At 44.0% G+C, this 17,916-nt stretch overlaps 1 pseudogene; it reads left to right on the top strand.

Moving 5' to 3' along the window:
- The first annotated feature begins 2,262 nt into the window (after positions 1–2,262).
- LOC100449653 (large ribosomal subunit protein uL10-like) lies at positions 2,263–3,321 on the top strand (annotated as a pseudogene).
- Positions 3,322–17,916: the final 14,595 nt, after the last annotated feature.

The following is a 17,916-nucleotide window of genomic DNA, read 5'->3' as shown; positions in this document are numbered from 1 at the left end:
TTTCTCCAAAAACATAATTTAGCAACCATAACAAACAAGCCAGTGATTTGATAAGCTACAGCCCATTGCCAACAGAAAGCTCAGGATCACAATTTCCCATTAAATATCTCTGTCACAAGGGTATTCACCCACTGAAATTCACCCCAAAGTGCTATTATGAGTCCAAAAAGCATAAAGATACGGGGAACCATGAGAGACGATTTCTCCCATTCCTGCCTCTCAAGAGAATCACTTTCTGATGAAGAATCACTCTTTTCTCAGAGGTCTCCCAAACCAAAAATAAGTCCTAGCCGTTGATTTGATTCTGATATGCAACTTGCTCACATCTCAGCAATATTCAAGTCCAAGCTCATACTATAAACAGCTCCCCTGAAAAACAAACACCACCTAAGGCAATAGGCCAAAGACTACCAAAAAAAAAATTAGTACGAATCTAATGGGAAAAAAGGAAAACAAGCTCTGATGTTCTTGTCTCCCTATATAGCTTTATCAAGAAAGACTATCTGCCTAGAAAGTCACAAGAACCTACCAAATGAACACGCACAGCACCACACCTAGCCCACTGTGTACTTGTACCATAGAGCCAACCATCTCATCACTTTGAGCTCCCATTTCCTCATGTGTAAAATAAGGATAATAATAGCTGTTTCCTATTTACTCTACAATGGTGTATGGAAGATTAGCAAGATACTGTTTGTAAAAGTACTTTGATCTCTTCTGAGATAGGGTACTAAGTAAATTTCAGCCTGCGTTACTGCCACACGTTGGCACACATGAAACCTGAATGGCCACTGGGCAATAAAGAACTGGTCATCATAAGGTGGAAACAGAAAACAGGATAAGGTGCAAGGAGAGCAGAAATCCAAGATGTGTGATTAGAGTGAAAACAGAGGACTTACATCTGATCAACAGAAGAACCCAGCAAGGAAACAGAAATGAATATGTCCAAAGAGAGAAGTGCATGGCAGGACAACCTGACCCAATTCTTGGAAACCAGTCACCAGATCAGAAATCATAATAAAGTGCACTGGATGTTTATTCAAGAAGCTCCTAAAATCTGGACTTCTCTAGAAAGGCTTCCCAGCCTCACAGAAACATGGCTAGCCAATTCTCCCACTCTACCCTTTGTGTTCTGGGGAATCTCCTTCTGGAATTCACCGTGATATAATTTGCAGTTTTCCCTGCACTTAGGCTTAATGGGAATGCTGTTTGTGAAGAATTAAAAAACAAGGAAAAAGAAAAGAAACTTTTTTTTTTGAGACAAGGTCTCCCTCTGTCACCCAGGCTAGAGTGCAGTGGCATGATTGTAGCTCATGACAGCCTCAGTCTCCTGGGCTCAAGTAATCCTCTCATTTCAGCCGCCCAAGTAGCTGGACTACAGGTGTGTGCCACCACTCCTAGCTATTTTTTTTTTTTTTAGAGAAGGGGTCTCACTATGTTGCCCAGGCTGGTCTTGAACTCCTGGGCTGAAGAAATCCTCCCCAATTGGCTCCCAGAATGCTGGGATTTACAGTGTTAGTTTCTTCATTTAATATGTTTCTGTGCTATTTTCTGTTTTTTTCCTTTACATTGCTTCATCCCAATATTGTTATGTTTTCTAACATTTTCAGGCAAAGACTGTGTCCAAACAAAATAATTTTGACCAACCCAACTTGTCATTACTTTGCTCACCCTACATACATTGTGCACCTACTATGTGTCTGAAGGAAGCTAACAGAATGAGTTTGGTGAACAGGTAAGTGCTTAAGCATTTAATCTTAATAGTGATCTTAATAGTTTTATGTTCCTTGTAAGCAACAAAATATTCTCAATTCAGCTGTTAAAAGATAAAACAGCAATATTTTCTCAATTCAGCTGTTAAAAGATAAAACAGCAATATATCTGCATGATAACATCAGAACTGTCTAAAACACAATGCAAATACTCTAGTGTTGATGCTCTGAACTTCAGAAACATATCCCCATGATGAGTGGGGCAAATGTCACCAAAATTACACGTCGATATTTGTGTTTGTCCTCTCTGGCCTTCTCCAACTCTAGGACAACTTGAATCCCACAACACATTCAAGAAATGAGGTGGGATGCAATGGTTCATGCTTGTAATCCCATCACTTTGGGAGGCCGAGATGGGAGGATCAGTTGAGGCCAGGAGTTGGAGACCACCCTGGTCAACATAGCGAAACCCCCATCTCTTATTAAAAAAAAAAAAAAAAAACAGCTCTCTCGCCAGGCGTCCTCGTGGAGGTGACATCGTCTTTAACCCCTGCGTGGCAATCCCTGATGCACCACCGTGATGCCCAGGGAAGACAGGGCGACATGGAAATCCAACTACTTCCTTAAGATCATCCAACTATTGGATGATTATCCGAAATGTTTCATCGTGGGAGCAGACAATGTGGGCTCCAAGCAGATGCAGCAGATCCTCATGTCCCTTCATGGGAAGGCCGTGGTGCTGATGGGCAAGAACACCATGATGCGCAAGGCCATCCGAGGGCACCTGGAAAACAACCCAACTCTGGAGAAACTGCTGCCTCATATCCGGGGGAATGTGGGCTTTGTGTTCACCAAGGAGGACCTCACTGAGATCAGGGACATGTTGCTGGCCAATAAGGTGCCAGCTGCTGCCCGTGCTGGTGCCATTGCCCCATGTGAAGTCACTGTGCCAGCCCAGAACACTGCTCAGGCCCGAGAAGACCTCCTTTTTCCAGGCTTTAGGTATCACCACTAAAATCCCCAGAGGCACCATTGAAATCCTGAGTGATGTGCAGCTGATCAAGACTGGAAACAAAGTGGGAGCCAGCAAAGCCACGCTGCTGAACATGCTCAACATCTCCCCCTTCTCCTTTGGGCTGGTCATCCAGCAGGTGTTCGACAATGGCAGCATCTACAACCCTGAAGTGCTTGACATCACAGAGGAAACTCTGCATTCTCGCTTCCTGGAGGGTGTCCGCAATGTTGCCAGTGTCTGTCTGCAGATTGGCTACCCAACTGTTGCATCAGTACCCCATTCTATCATCAACGGGTACAAACGAGTCCTGGCCTTGTCTGTGGAGACGGATTACACCTTCCCACTTGCTGAAAAGGTCAAGGCCTTCTTGGCTGATCCATCTGCCTTTGTGGCTGCTGCCCCTGTGGCTGCTGCCACCACAGCTGTTCCTGCTGCTGCTGCAGCCCCAGCTGAGGTTGACGCCAAGGAAGAGTCAGAGGAGTCGGACGAGGATATGGGATTTGGTCCCTTTGACTAATCACCAAAAAGCAACCAACTTAGCCAGCTTTATTTGCAAAACAAGGAAATAAAGGCTTACTTCTTTAAAAAAAAAAATCAAAAAAATAAAAGAAAGAAAAAGAAATGAACCTCTTTTTTGCCAAAGCATGGATGAGGGTGTCTATTTTGTTCTTAAAACTCTTCTGGTGGAACCAGGAAAGACTCAATACCTGAACATCCACCAGGTGCTCAATAAATAAATCAATATCTTGTGGATTGATTACTTGTCATTCAGGAGTCTCAGAGTGGTCCTGGACCATGATCCAGGTTGCTACGTGAGAACTCCAGGTCAAGGTTTCTCTAACTTGGCTTTGGTCTGTCGCCTGGGTTCATTCACTTCCTCTCATCCACACAGTAACATAACCTGCTGCTTTTCTGCCTCCTTGCACTCCCCTGGGCTCTCCCTGCTCTTATTCCCATAGCATTTTACTGTCCAAAAGAGCCACCTGTCATTGACACACTTGGAGATTCTATCGTGAGCTCATTATGACAAATGGCCTCGAAAGAGATTGAAGAAGACCAGGCAGGGTAAGCCCAGGCCTCTAGAGTTGTGTTTTTCCATCTTGTATCCTTATAATCACAGGGGGTATGTTATGCTATATGAAGAAGATTGAAGTCAGACAAGTCCTAGGTGCTTTTTCCTTTACCACATCTCTTCCTGGGTGTTCTGATACAGAACTTTAATTTTCAATATCATCTACATGCTGATGACTCCCAAATTCAGGTCTCTACCCCTGGCTTCCTATCCAATTCCAACTGGATGTCTTAAAGACACTCAAAATTAATGTGTTCAAATGACAACTCATGAGCCGGTCACAGTGGCTTGTGCTTATAGTCCCAATTACTCAAGAGCCTGAGGCAGGAGGATCTCTTGAGCCCAGGAGTTGAAGGTTCCAATGCACCATGATCATACCTATGAATAGCCACTGCACTCCAGGCTGGGCAACCTAGTGAGACCCTGTCTCTTAAAAAAAAAGAAGGCCAGGCACAGTGGCTCATGCCTGTAATCCCAGCACTTTGGGAGGCTGAGGCACATGGATCACTTGAGGTCAGGAGTTCAAGACAAGCCTGGCCAACATAGGAAAACCCCATCTCTACAAAATAAAACAAAAATTATCCAGGCATGGGGGCATATGGTCCCACCTACTCAGGAGGGTGAGGCATGAGAATCGCTTGAACCTAAGAGGTGGAGGTTGCAGTGAGTTGAGACCACACCACTGCTTTCCAGTCTGGGTGACAGAGTGAGACCTCTTTGAAAGAAAAAGAAAGAGAGAGAGAGAGAGAGAGAGAGAGAGAAAGAAAGAAAGAAAGAAAGAAAGAAAGAAAGAAAGAAAGAAAGAAAGAAAGAAAGAAAGAAAGAAAGAAAGAAAGAAAGAAAGAAAGAAAGAAAGAAAGAAAGAAAGAAAGAGAAAGAAAGGAAGGAAGGAAGGAAGGAAGGAAGAAAGGAAGGAAGGAAGAAAGAAAGAGAGAGAGAGAGAAAGAGAGAGACAACTTTTCATTTTCCCATCTTAGCCTACCTTCCCATAATCATCTCATTCAAGGAAATCACCATCCACTCATTTGCTTAAGCAAACAACCTTGACTGAAATATTAAAACATTTAGAAAATAGAGGCTGGGAGATAGAGTAGATTTCTTTGATTTCCTGGGTTGTTTCTTTTTATATGCATAGTATCAGCCCTATGGTAAGAAAGCATAGAAACAAAATAAGTTTTAACAAGACTGCTAGACCAAAATCTCAAATCAAATAGCATAAACTCTCCTATTTTCAATTATATAATGATACAAACTCTTACATGTGTGACTTCTTTGGTTCCTTGGAAAACCTCTTAGCCTCTCTATGGTTTAATATAGAAGACAGTTGTTTGCACTTTAAGCAAATAAACATGTGTGTTTGGTCCTATGTCCATTTTAAAGCAAAATTTTTCAAATTTCTATATAACATTCCTGATGGATCTTGTGAAAAATCATGTTGCAATACTCAAATGCCTTATCTAAAGTATTACATCCATTTGGTTTGCCTATTATCATAGTTCCTGTTAAGACTTGTTAATATAAAATTGACAGTTTCCAGACTGACCAGCAATCAAACAATGCAAGCAAATGGGGTCATTTGATTCAATCACTAAAACAACTAAAATAGCTCAGACCACTGACTGGAGCACACTAGAGCCACTTCTCGGTGATTCATCTGTATTAACTTCCCACATTCACTATGGTGCTTGGTGCAGATGGAGCCATGCAATGCCCAAAGCCTGAGGCTGACTTCAGAGTCAAACTCCCCTCCATTCATTTTCATGTATGTCAGGCAGCACCTACAAAAAACAAGAATAAGGCAAGATTTCATGTTCATTTCTTATGCTCCGGTGCTTTTTTTTTTTTTTTTTTTTTTTTTTTTTTGAGATAGGGTCTTATTCTGTTGCCAAGGCTAAAGTGCAGTGGCACAATCAAGGCTCATTGCAACCTTGACCTCCCAGGTGCAAGAAATCCTTCCACCTCAGCTTCCCAAGTAGCTGGGACTACAAGCAAGTGCCATCATGCCTAATTTTTGTGTTTTTTGTAGAGACAGGGTATCACTCTGTTGCCCAGGCTGGTCTTGAACTTTGGTCCTGCCTTAGCCTCCCAAAGTGCTGGATTTACAGGTGAGCCACTGAACCCAGCTAGTGCTTTTTTATGTATCTGGATTTCAGAGTAAGAACGCACCTAAGAGTGAAATGGAGTTCCTGAAGACTTTCTTTGGAAAGGCATAGCTCTACCATCATCCAAGTATCTTCTTACTGCCAGGAACTTCAAAGCAAACCCATTAGCTGTCTCTGAGGCTTGTTTTAAAGACGGGTTGGGCCGGTGCTGTGGCTCACGCCTGTAATCCCAGCACTTTGGGAGGCCAAGGTGGGCAAATCACGTGAGGTCGGGAGTTCAAGGCCAGCCTGGCCAACATGGTAATACCCTGTGTCTACTAAAAATACAAAAATTAGCCAAATGTGGTGGCGGGTACCTGTAATCCCAGCTACTCAGGAGACTGAGGCATGAGAATCACTTGAACCCGGGAGGCAGAGGTTGCAGTGAGCCGAGATCACAGCACCGCCCTCCAGACTGGGTGACAGAGCAAGACTCTGTGTCAAAAAAAAAAAAAAAAAGAAAGAAAAAGACTTGGGTTGAATGATACTCCATAGAAAATTCATGTTTTTTCTGTACATGTGTCCTAACTGGTCTCATGTCTGTGGTAACACGACCATGCCTAAATGACCACCTTCTTGGGAAAATCATTAGTGCAGAAGCTCTACAGAGAAAAGCAACCTTCCTGAAGACAGTGAGGGCAGGCACAAAAGCTAGGGCAGACTAAAAGATCGGGACGAGCAGAGCCACCTGGAGTAGGAAGTCATTTCCTCCCTCCTATAGCAACACCAGATGACGTGCAAACGCCAGCAAAAATACATTGCTTCCATTGAAAAGTCATGATTCTGTGCATGTACTTCACAACTTTCATCAGCTCCCTAATAGCATTTGGTTCTTGAGTACTTTTCACGTGTAGGAAACTCAGTCAGTGACCACAGGATACTACGAAGAGAGAGGCTAAGGCAGGAGGATTGCTTGAGCCCAGGAATTTGAGTCCAGCCTGGGCATCCCAGCAACATCCCACCTCTAAGATAGGTAGATAGGTAGATAGATAGATACATAGATAGATAGATAGATAGATAGATAGATAGATAGATAGATAGATAATTGATAGATGGGTGGATGAATGGATGGATAAATAGATATAGATAATAGATTAGATAGATAGATGATAGATAGATAGTAGAGGTAGATGATAGATAATAGATAGGCAGAGGATTGATAGATGGGTGGATGGGTGGATGGATAGTTAGATAGAGATAATAGATTAGATAGATGATAGATATATGATAGATAGATAGATAATAGATGATTGATGGATGGATGGATGGATAGAGATAATACATAGATTAGATAGATGTTAGATGATAGATGATAGATAGATAGATAGATAGATAGATAGATAGATAGATAATAGAAGATAGATAGGAAAACCAAGAGTGTAGACTAGCAATGAAATACAGGCTAAAAGGAGCATTTTTGTCTATGGCCCAGTCCCAAAGGAATTAAAGAAAACCCACGTTTCTGTGGATTTGCCAGAGAATGTAAAGAGTCAAGCCAGGATGGATTTGAATGAGTTCCTTCTAAGATGTTGGTGATGTAAACCAGGCTTGTCTAGAAGCATGCAAAGAACAGGCTGCAGGGAAAACTGTTTCCCGCAAAGCGGAGGAGGTGCTCATTCAAATCATACTGACTCTCAGTGCAAAGCAGGGTAGGTTTTGTTTTTCTCTTTTTGGCGTTTCCAAAGAAAGCCTAATGGGACCTTTTTCCATCACTTTTCTACAATTCTATCAGAAACTGTGCAACCCAACAAAACCACATATGGAAACGTGTTTGGGAATTGTAAACTATACACAAATACATGTGGGTACACAAATATGTATATCCACAAGTATGTGCACCAATATATTACTCCACAAAATATGACATTAGAACAATTTCCAAACCATTTTCTACAAACAATGAAATATAATTTTAAAGTCTTAATTCACTAATTTTCGAACTTTTATTAAGGACCATGACATGCCTTTCTCTTCATGGGCTTTTGGGGTGAAAGACATTCTTTGTCCTCAAAGAGCTCACAGTCCAATGGGGAGGGCAAAGAAACAGATTCTGATCAATGTTGGATAAATGTTTTGACACAGATAAACATATGGTTCTGCTGGATGCAGCAAGGGCTGGGTGTGGTGGCTCACACCTGCAATCCCAGCACTTTGGGAGTCTGAGGTGGGAGGATCGCTGGAGCTCAGCAGTTCAAGACCAGCCTGGGCAACATAGCAAGACCCCATCTCCACACATACAAAAAAAAATCCAGCAGTAGCGGTGTGCACCTGTAATCCTAGATACTCGGGAGGCTGAGACAGGAGGATAGCTTGAGCCCAGGAGTAGTTTAAGGCTCCAGTGAGATAAGATTACACCACTGCACTCCAGCCTGGGTGACAGAGACCTTGTCTCTAAAAAATAAAAATAAATCTCCATTCCAGATCTGAGGGCAGGAGGAAGTTTGGGGAAGGCTTTCCTGAAAAGGTGACAAGTGAATCAGGTGAAGGGGTCAGAAAAGGTACAAGATGAAGAGAGAGCTTGCGGAGGGCTGCAGCGTGGCCCACAGGCTGAGAATGAGTGTGTGGACTGAAGACGCTTGTTGCTGTGGCATCCTGTGAAGGTTGCACGCTGTCATGAACCCAGTGAGTAGCTAGTGCAAGTTGCTAACCAGGGGAGAGGCATACTCATATTTACACAGTAGAAAGCCCCCTCTGGCAGCAGTTTGGAGATGACTGAAGTGGGCTGAGATGAAAGACCAAGAGACCTGTTAGGACACTGCTGAAAAAATCCAAGCTGAAAAAATGATGAAGGCTTGAACGAATGCCATCTGAATACTTCTTCAGGTAATATCAACAGGATTTTATGACCAATTAGAGGTGAATGAGAAGGACTCGTGGCCAACTGCCAGGCTTCCAGTTTGGGTAGCAGGGTGGATCACAGTGCCATTGGCCAAAATAAGGAAATAGGGTTCCCTCACTCTGCCTGCAGCTCTTTCTGACCTCCATGTGATCCTATCTCTCACAGTCTCCACAAACTACAGGAAAATTCTGTGTCGATAGCTAGTCGCAGTCCACTCCTTTCAGGCAATTTGGATCCTGGCCTTCTTTCTCCAAAAGGTGAGAAGGAGTCAGGAAGAAATTTTATCTGTGTGAGGCAGGTACGTGAGACGCAAACCAACCAGCCCAGTGAACTGCAGGCCAGGCAGAAATTTCTAAATTTCCAAATTTGTAAATTTTGAAAGGGAAGCAGGATAAAATGCTATGGCAAAAGGAAGAGTTTACTACAGAGGTGCTGGCCCTCACTCAGCATGCATATGTTTATAGAGGTTGATTTCAAATTCACTAATGTCTTCGCAGAAATAAAGCCAAATTTGTATCTTCACTAAGTATACAGCCAGTATGTGTGTGTGTCTGGGTGTGTGCGTGTGTTTAAAAATGTATTTATTTTTAGAGTTGGGATTATGCTCTGCTGCCCAGGCTGGAGTGCAATGGTGTGATCATAGCTCACTGTAGCCTCAAATTCCTGGCTCAAGGAATCTTCTCTCCTCAGCCTCCACAGGTGCACAAGCTCACATGGGTGTATAGAATTAAGAGAAAACAGACAATGAAATAGAGGTATTCAATGTATTCTTCTCTGAGATGGGCATTTAGTTAGAAATAATAATAATAAAATACTGTATTCAATGGAAAACGGTATACATCTCAGAAAATATGGCATATCTCCTAGAGTCCTGTTTTATACAGTCCTATTTTAGAGCATAAACTATGTTAAGGTTCCCACTCATTAGTTTTTATTGTGCTCAGAATTTCTTGTCCGGGTGCAGTGGCTGACACCTGTAATCCCAGCACTTTGGGAGGCCAAGGCGGGCGGACCACCTGAGATCGGGAGTTCAAAACCAGCCTGACCAACATGGAGAAACCCCATCTCTACTAAAAATACAAAAAAATTAGCCAGGCGTGGTGGTGCATGCCTGTAATCCCAGCTACTTTGGAGACTGAGGTGGGAGAATCGTTTGAAACAAGGAGGTGAAGGTTGCAGTGAGCCGAGATCGCACCATTGCACTCCAGCCTGGGCAACAAGAGCAAAAAACTCCATCTCAAAAAAAAAAAAAAAAAAAGAAGAGAGAGAGAGAGAATTTCTTCCAGCTCAATTTGTATTCATTTGGCTAGCATGTCTAGATACACGTCCTATTTTCTGGTTTGGGAATTGTACATTTGAAATGATGGTTGCACCGCCACACAAAGGTGAAAGATTTGGGGAAAGAAATGTTTCCTGATACCTCTGCTTCCCTCTCATGGGGAAGGAAGATCCTGGGACCTACCTGGCGGCAGCATTTGGAAGGATTAATGAGTGTTTGTAGAGCACTCTCAGGTCTGAAGATGAAAGACATCCTATGAGCACACAGTCTAATTGATGTTTGTTATTTTGAATGTTTCACTAAAGGACTTTTCTCCACATAAATGAACTCTCAGCCAGGAGCTTTGAGAAGGACATAGGATTGGAGAGTCTCAAGTGTGGTCTTTTACCAACTTTTTTTTTTTTCAGCAATAATCTCAAACATGGCAATTTCCCACTCAGTAGTGATTATCTCTGCTAAAGAAGAAGATTGGCCGCGGGTGGTGTGATCCTTAGGCTGAGTCTATTTACAGCCAAAACAACCATTTAATTCCATTTCTTCGGTAGTAAATTAAATACAGAAATAAATAAATAAGCTCAGGCCTTTGATGGGCTAAATGAGCTACTTTTCTACCTATTTTGAAGCAGTGTTGAAAGAGTTTATTTCTCTTATACATGGGAGATAAATAGATGATCAAACATTTGAACATTATACTGTATATTTGGCTTGGCTTCATTTTCCAATAAGTTGTTTTCATACTTCAAAGGCTCAAGGGAAAATCAAGTTGGTTCATTCCATTTTCAAGACAGGCCCCATTTTACTTTACAACTTAGCCATAAGTTGTTGACCAATACCCATCTCATTCCCCCCCACTCCTGGTCAAATGTCTGTGGGTTCCAGGCTAAGGAAGAGGCATCAGTGTTAGGTCATACCTGGGCACTAAGGCAATGGTGCTGCCCTGAATCTAAGTAGAAGAAACTTTTTGCTTCTCCCAGGCCAAGCAAGCTAACAATCTTCCTTCCCCGTTCTTCTCTTCTCCATAATAATTCATATTATTTAGGCTGGGCATGGTGACTCACACCTGTAATCCCAGCACTTCATGAGGCAGAGGAAGGAAGATCACTTAAGGCTAGAAGTTCAAGACCAGCCTGGGCCACATAGTGAAATCCTATCTCAATAAATAAATAAATAAATAAATAAAACAAAAAAGTAAAAAAGTAAATAAATAAATAAAAATTCATATTATTTAAGACTAAAGAAGGAGATTACAAACTCAACTTCAAGCACATCCTCCATCGAGCCAGAGAGTTAAATTCCTAAATCAGCAGATACAAATGAAAGGACATGAGTGACCACAGATTAAATGCCATCTCTTTTCAGATTTCTTTGAAGGTGCCAACAATGAGAGAAGCAAAGACACTCTATGGAACTTGGCCACCATTTACATAGATCTTTCAAAATTTAATTTCACCAACCAAGCTTTAGGCCAGCTCTCCTAGAGTTAGCCATGTCTGAAGAGATTGGACTTCAGGAAATGTCTCTAGGAAACTCATGTCTTTATCTGTCATGGGTCCATCTGTCTCCAAAGAAAACACCTGCGGTTTAGTTTCAGTTCTTGGTGGACTCATCTCCAAGGTAAGGCAGAAAGCCTGGTCATTCCATCCCCAATCTCTGCCTCCACTCCTGCCCTCCAGTCTAGAAAGGGTACTCTTCAGGCCTTGCCTTTATTACGTTTTTCTCCTTCAAAACTTTCCCTCTGTGCTTTTTTTTTTTTTTTTTTTTTGACAAGGTCTCATTGTCGCCCAGGCTGGAGTCAGTGGTGCCATCATGGCTCACTGCAGCCTCTTCCTAGTGAGCTCAAGCAATCCTCCTGAGTAGCTGGGACTACAGGAACGCACCACCACACCAGGATTTTTTTTCTTTTTTCTTTTTTCTTTTTTTTTTTTGGTTGAGACGGGATCTCACTCTGTTGCCCAGGCTGGTCTTAAACTCTTGGCCTCAAGTGGTCCTCCCACCTTGACCTCCCGAAATACTGGAATTATGAACAGGAGCCACCACATCCAGCCCTCTGCCTTTTTTTTTTAACATCATTTTGCCTTTAAAAATATTGTCTGGGCCAGGCACAGTGGCTCACACCTGTAATCCCAGCACTTTGGGAGGCTGACGCAGGTGGATCTCTTGAGCTCAGGAGTTCGAGACCAGCCTGGGCAACATGGTGGAACCCTGTCACTACAAAAACATACAAACCAGGTATGGTGGCACACACCTATAGTCCCAGCTACGCTGGAGGCTGAGGTGGGGGGATCGCTTGACCCTGACAGGCAGAAGTTGCAGTGAGCCAAGATCACGCCACTGCAGTCTAGCCTGGGCAACAGAGTGAGATTCTGTCTCAAAAATAGAAATAAATAAATAATGTCTATTGGAAAGGATCAATACACAACATGACTGCCCCCTGGGCACTATACTCCCTCCAAAGATGGCCCTGAATCTTAAACTGGAGTTCACCTCAAAACAGAGTTTTGCCCTGAACTAGAGATGAGTCAGGGACTCTCTCGAGCAGTGCACAGCCCTTGTCAAGCTAGGGCTGGAATCGCACACACAGCACACGAGAGACAGGACAAGGCTGTTAGAGGAATCCAAGCAACATAAAGCTCCATCCTGAAATCAGATTTCCACAAATAAAATTAAGCGAACGGCAGGGCAATGATCATCTCTCTGTTAGAAAGGATGCCAATGACAGTAAAAGCTCTGTTATCAGACCATTTGGGGGAGTGGCTGCAGGTCTGCTAAAAATTCAGGCTAGCTAAAGCTTTACGCCTATGGCCTCGGGAGCTTTGCCTGTTATCTATTCCCTGGCTCTCCCTTTTAGAAATGAAAGAAAGTGGATCTGGTTTGTGTGCAAGTGGTCATTAAAGGCTTCGGAGATGGAGAATTCATCTTGTTTCTCCAAAACCAGCAGGCAGAGTCGATATCACTCCCCTAACCACCCTGCCCTGACTCCTCTCTGTGCCTTCTGCTCTGGTGGGCTTTCGCTGGTGACCAGAGTGAGGATTTTTTGCCCTGGGCCGTTTCTGGAATTCAGTTCTAATCCAGAGCTTGTTAAAATGGTATCTAATACTTTGGAGTTGATTTTACCACCAAAACTAAGTTTAACTTTCTATTAAATAATCTTCAAGTTATAAACTGTCAAAGCAGCATGGAAAAGTGAGCTCCAAGAAGCAGCAGAGATTGGCAGGAGCCTGGTCTCCTGGGTGTCCACGTGGCTCCCCTGTCTACGCCACTATCATCTGTATGGACTGGAGCAGTCGGTAAGCTTCCTTGCTCCCAGTTTTCCCATCTGTAAAATTGGAACATTAGACTAGGAGATCTGTGGGGCCCCTTCTCATCTAGGATCCTCAACGTAACAGTTTTTTCTTTATTTTTATGTTTTTGTTTTTGTTTTCTTTTGGTTTAGTTTGGGTTTTTTTGAGACAGAGTCTCACGCTATCACCCAGGCTAGAGTGCAGTGGCGCAATCTTGGCTCACTGTAACATCTGCAGCCCGAGTTCAAGCAATTCTCCTGCCTCAGCCTCCCGGCTAGCTGGGATTACAGGTGCCTGCCACCGCGCCTGGCTAATTTTTGTAGTTTTAGTAGAGATGGGGTTTCACCATCTTGGCCAGGCTGGTCTTGAACTCCTGACCTTGTGATCCACCCACCTCAGGCCTCCAAAAGTGCTGGGATTACAGTCGTGAGCCACCACACCTGGCCAATTTTATTTTTAAAGACAGGGTCTCCTTCTGTCTCCCAAGCTGGAATACAGTGGCGTGACCAAAGTTCACTGCAGCTTTGAACTCCTGGGCTCAAGTGATCCTCCTACCTCAGCCTCCCAAGTAGCTGGGACTACAGGCACATGCCACCGCACCTGGCTAATTTTTTTTTTTTTTAAATAGAGATGGGGATCTCACTGTGTTGCCCAGGCTGGTCTCAAACTCCTGGCTTCAAGCCGTCCTCCTTTCTCGGCCTCCCAGTACACTGGATTGCAGGTGTGAACCACCATGCCTAGCTTCTACATACCTTCAAGGGAGAAAACTCTATACTCTCGCTCACTCTTCAAGAGCCTCCAAATGAGTGTTGCCATGACAATCCACACCCTCTGAAAACTTTTACATTAGAGAACATGGCTAAGTCCTCCGGAAAATAAAGCTGGTTTCAAGTCACTAGTGCAAATTCTTTTCAAAGCCCTTGACATTCAAACTGGTCCACCCAAGATCATGAATGTCTCTTCTTTCTGAAAATATAGATATGACCTAGTAAAACTTGGCCTCAGTGTCTTTCTTTGAAACCAAGACACTGCATGCTGGAGTCAGAAGAAATGGAATGGGTTTTAAATCACCCCAAGGGGATGCAGATGTGAGACCACCTTTCACCAAAAGCAGGGTCTTCCCACTCATTTGGAACAGCATAGGGATCCCCGTCAACTCAGATGTGCGTTGTCATGCAGCCTGGTGAAATCGGAGAGGCAGCTGCTGTGAGGTCAGGAAGTCCTGGAGTTGAAGCCTAGTCTATCATATATTGTGTAACTTTGGGTAAATTACTTAGTCTTTCTAAACCTCAGCTTTCTTTTGTAGATAACAATAACTACCTTTCAGAATTGTGATGAAGATTAAATGGGATGATCTGTACGGTGCCATACACAGTGCCGTGTACATACTAAATACTCGACAAATTGCAGCTATCCATGTTCCAGTCAGTGAACTGAGGATATCCAAGAGTGGCCTACGCAATTCCTAGAAAATGCTGGTGCAAAACTGTCTTGCACTGGCCAAGAGAGACAGGTCCAGATTACCTCAGAGGCATTGCTACCCCTCAGGGACCACTGAGAAATAAACAACAGAAGGAGGCAAGGTTCTCTTTGTTAAGAACCTGAACTGACTCCTTCCTCTCACTACAGGGAAGAGAGGGACTGAGAAGAACTTTAGGAATGAAGGGAATTAACCCATGAAGCGATATGGCAGCTATCAACGGGCTGATAACAACAGGGAAGTGAAGGAAACATCTGCATTTAAAGCTCAAAAAAGACCCAAGGAGCTGGGTGTGATGGCTCATGCCGTAATCCCAGCACTTTGGGAGGCCGAAGCAGATGGATCGCTTGAAGCCGGGAGATCGAGGCTGCAGTGAGCCATGATTGCGCCACTGCACTACAGCTTGAGCAACAGAGCAAGACCCTGTCTCAAAACAAAAAAGCAAAAAACTCAAGGAGCACTCTGTAAGAGATGAAGGCATCCATCTGGAAGAAACTGGATCATATTTCCCTTCAAAGTCATTTATTTTCCTCCCTGGTGTAGAAGGGGAAAGGTTAGTTGTTCTTGCATAAAAGGAAGTAGAATAGAAAAAGCGAAGTGGATACAGATCCGGTGGCTGTCAATCAGCAACATATTGGCTGCTGTTTAACTGCCTCCTCCCAACCTCAACCCAGAAAGGTGGTGCCTGGAAGGGTCCTGCCATAATACCATCAACCTTCATCAACATCGCATCTCATCCCAAGTCTAGCAACACCCAAAGGAGAGAAGGGCGAGTCAGGAATGGGGCTCAGTGGCACTCGCCCTCCTGTTGAGCTTCAAGGATTTGAGTAGGGTCCCACTGGAAGACTCAGCCTCTAGGTTTTCAGAGACGTCACTTTTTTGGGAATCCAAAAGATAGAAAAGCCTGAAGAGCAAATGCTCCCTAGCCTTTGGTGACGTCTTGTCTCTGTGTGACTGTCTATCATTAAAGATAATGGGGTAAAGGAGCATGTCATTAAGTGGGAAAGAGAGGTCATTATTTGTTACACCACCTCCCTTTAAAGGGAATATTTAGAACAACGAGCAATGACTAAAAGTCTTTAGGCCAGGCTCTTGACGGCAGCAGACATGTTATTGGTGACCCCACACCAGGTTCTAGGGTGTCCAGACAGACCCCAGGCCAATTCCCTGTAGGAGGCAAAGTGGATTATTCCATCATCAAGCGCACTAGACTAGGAGTCAACAGGCATGGGTTCCAGTCCCAGCTAGATTGAAAATGCGCTGTGAGACTCAGAAGAGCCACCATGTCATGGGGCCCTTTCTCATCTAAACAATGATGAGGCCATACAAAGCAATTCCTCAGATTCCAAAGTTAATAGTAACCAAGAGCATGGGCCTGGCCCTGGGTTGAGTCCCAGATCTGCCCCTTTGTACCTGTTTGACCTTGGCAATGTTCCGTAAAATGTAATGATAAGAGTATCTGCCTCGCAAGATTTAGGAACATTAAATAAGTGAATGTATTGGGTGTACACTCTAAGGTGATTAAAAAAAAAGAGAGAGAGAGGGTCTCTGTCTTCAATGTGTTTTTAATTTAGAAGTGGAACTGGAACAAGCACATTTGGTAGAAATTAATATCAATTAAAGGAACAAGATAGGTGTGTGGGTCTTTCTGTGCTTGTATGTGTGTCTCTGTGTGTGTCTCTGTGTGGGGGGGGGGGGCGTGTGTGTCTCTGTGTGTGTATCTATGTGTGTGTCTCTGTGTGTGCATCTGTGTATGTCTATGTGTGTGCATCTGTGTATGTCTATGTGTGTGTCTGTGTGTGTCTCTCTGTGTGTGTCTGTGTGTGTGGGTGTGTGTGTGTATGTCTATATGTGTGTCTGTGTGTGTCTCTCTGTGTGTGTCTCTCTGTGTGTGTCTGTGTCTGTGTGTCTGTGTCTGTGTGTCTCTGTGTGTGTCTCTTTGTGTGTGTCTCTGTGTGTGTGTCTCTGTGTGTGTCTGTGTGTGTCTCTGTGTGTGTCTCTGTGTGGGTGTCTCTGTGTGTGACTGTGCATGTGTGTCTGTGTGTGTCTGTGCGTGTCTGTCTCTGTGTGTGTGTCTGTGTGTGTCTGCCTCTGTGTGTGTGTGTCTGTATGTGTATGTGACTTGGGTTAGTACATTTCTTTATAAGAACTCCTTCTTAGCTAACAATTGCTGTGATGCTCCTAAAAAGCCCCGCTTAGTAGTTCTCTGGAGACGCGTGCTTCAGCCTCTGACACACAGCAGGCCCTGGAATAAGTGGCTCAGAATTTGTACAGAGATTAATGCGCCAGAGCTCAGTGTTGAAGAAAGGCACAGTTTATAGGGACTGATGCCCATGGGTGCCTGCTTGCAAAAACAAGAAGAAAGAGAAGTAGAAATGAGACAGAAAAGATTCCAAGCGAAATGAATGGGATTTTGGCGGTGAAATGGCAATGGGAGTTAAGGAAACACCAGCCTGTTTCTCAGCTGGGGCTGAGGCCACAGCCAGCAGGAGTAAGGTGGGTGAGCTTCATTCCCAGGTCAGGCCCAGTGGCAGGCCGTGGCTGGCCAGGGCACATTCCTGTAGGCACTCCAGGCTCACAGGGAAGGGAGCATGATGGCCCCACAGCATCAGCCTAAGCTGACACCACTCCATGCAGCATTGCGTGCCTCTCCTGGGCCAGTATCCAGTTGTAGAGGGGAAAAACGTACACCCAGAGAGCTAGCAGCCAAGAAACAAAGCAGGGAAGAGAAACTTGAGGTGAAAACCACTCAAGGCCAGGCCCAGTGGCTCACGCCTGCAATCCCAGCACTTTGGGAGGCAAAGGAAAGAGGATCACTTGAGCCCAGGAGTTCAAAACCAGCCTGGGCAATATAGCAAGACCATGTCTCCACAAAAAAAAACCCCACAAAAATTAGCTGGGCATGGTGGTGCACACCTGTAGTCCCAGCTATTTGGGAGGCCAAGGCAGGAAGATGGCTTGAGCTCAACAGCTGAAGGCTGCAGTGAGCTATGATTGCACCACTGCAGTCCAGCCTGGGCAACAGAGTGAGACACCATAAATAAATAAATAAATAAATAAACAAACAAACAAACAAACAAACTCTCACAACCAACCT

The sequence above is a fragment of the Pongo abelii genome, chromosome 8 (genome assembly GCF_028885655.2).
Source record: "Pongo abelii isolate AG06213 chromosome 8, NHGRI_mPonAbe1-v2.0_pri, whole genome shotgun sequence".
In the NCBI taxonomy this organism is placed as follows: Eukaryota; Metazoa; Chordata; class Mammalia; order Primates; family Hominidae; genus Pongo; species Pongo abelii.
This window is presented reverse-complemented; position numbering and strand designations above follow the sequence as displayed.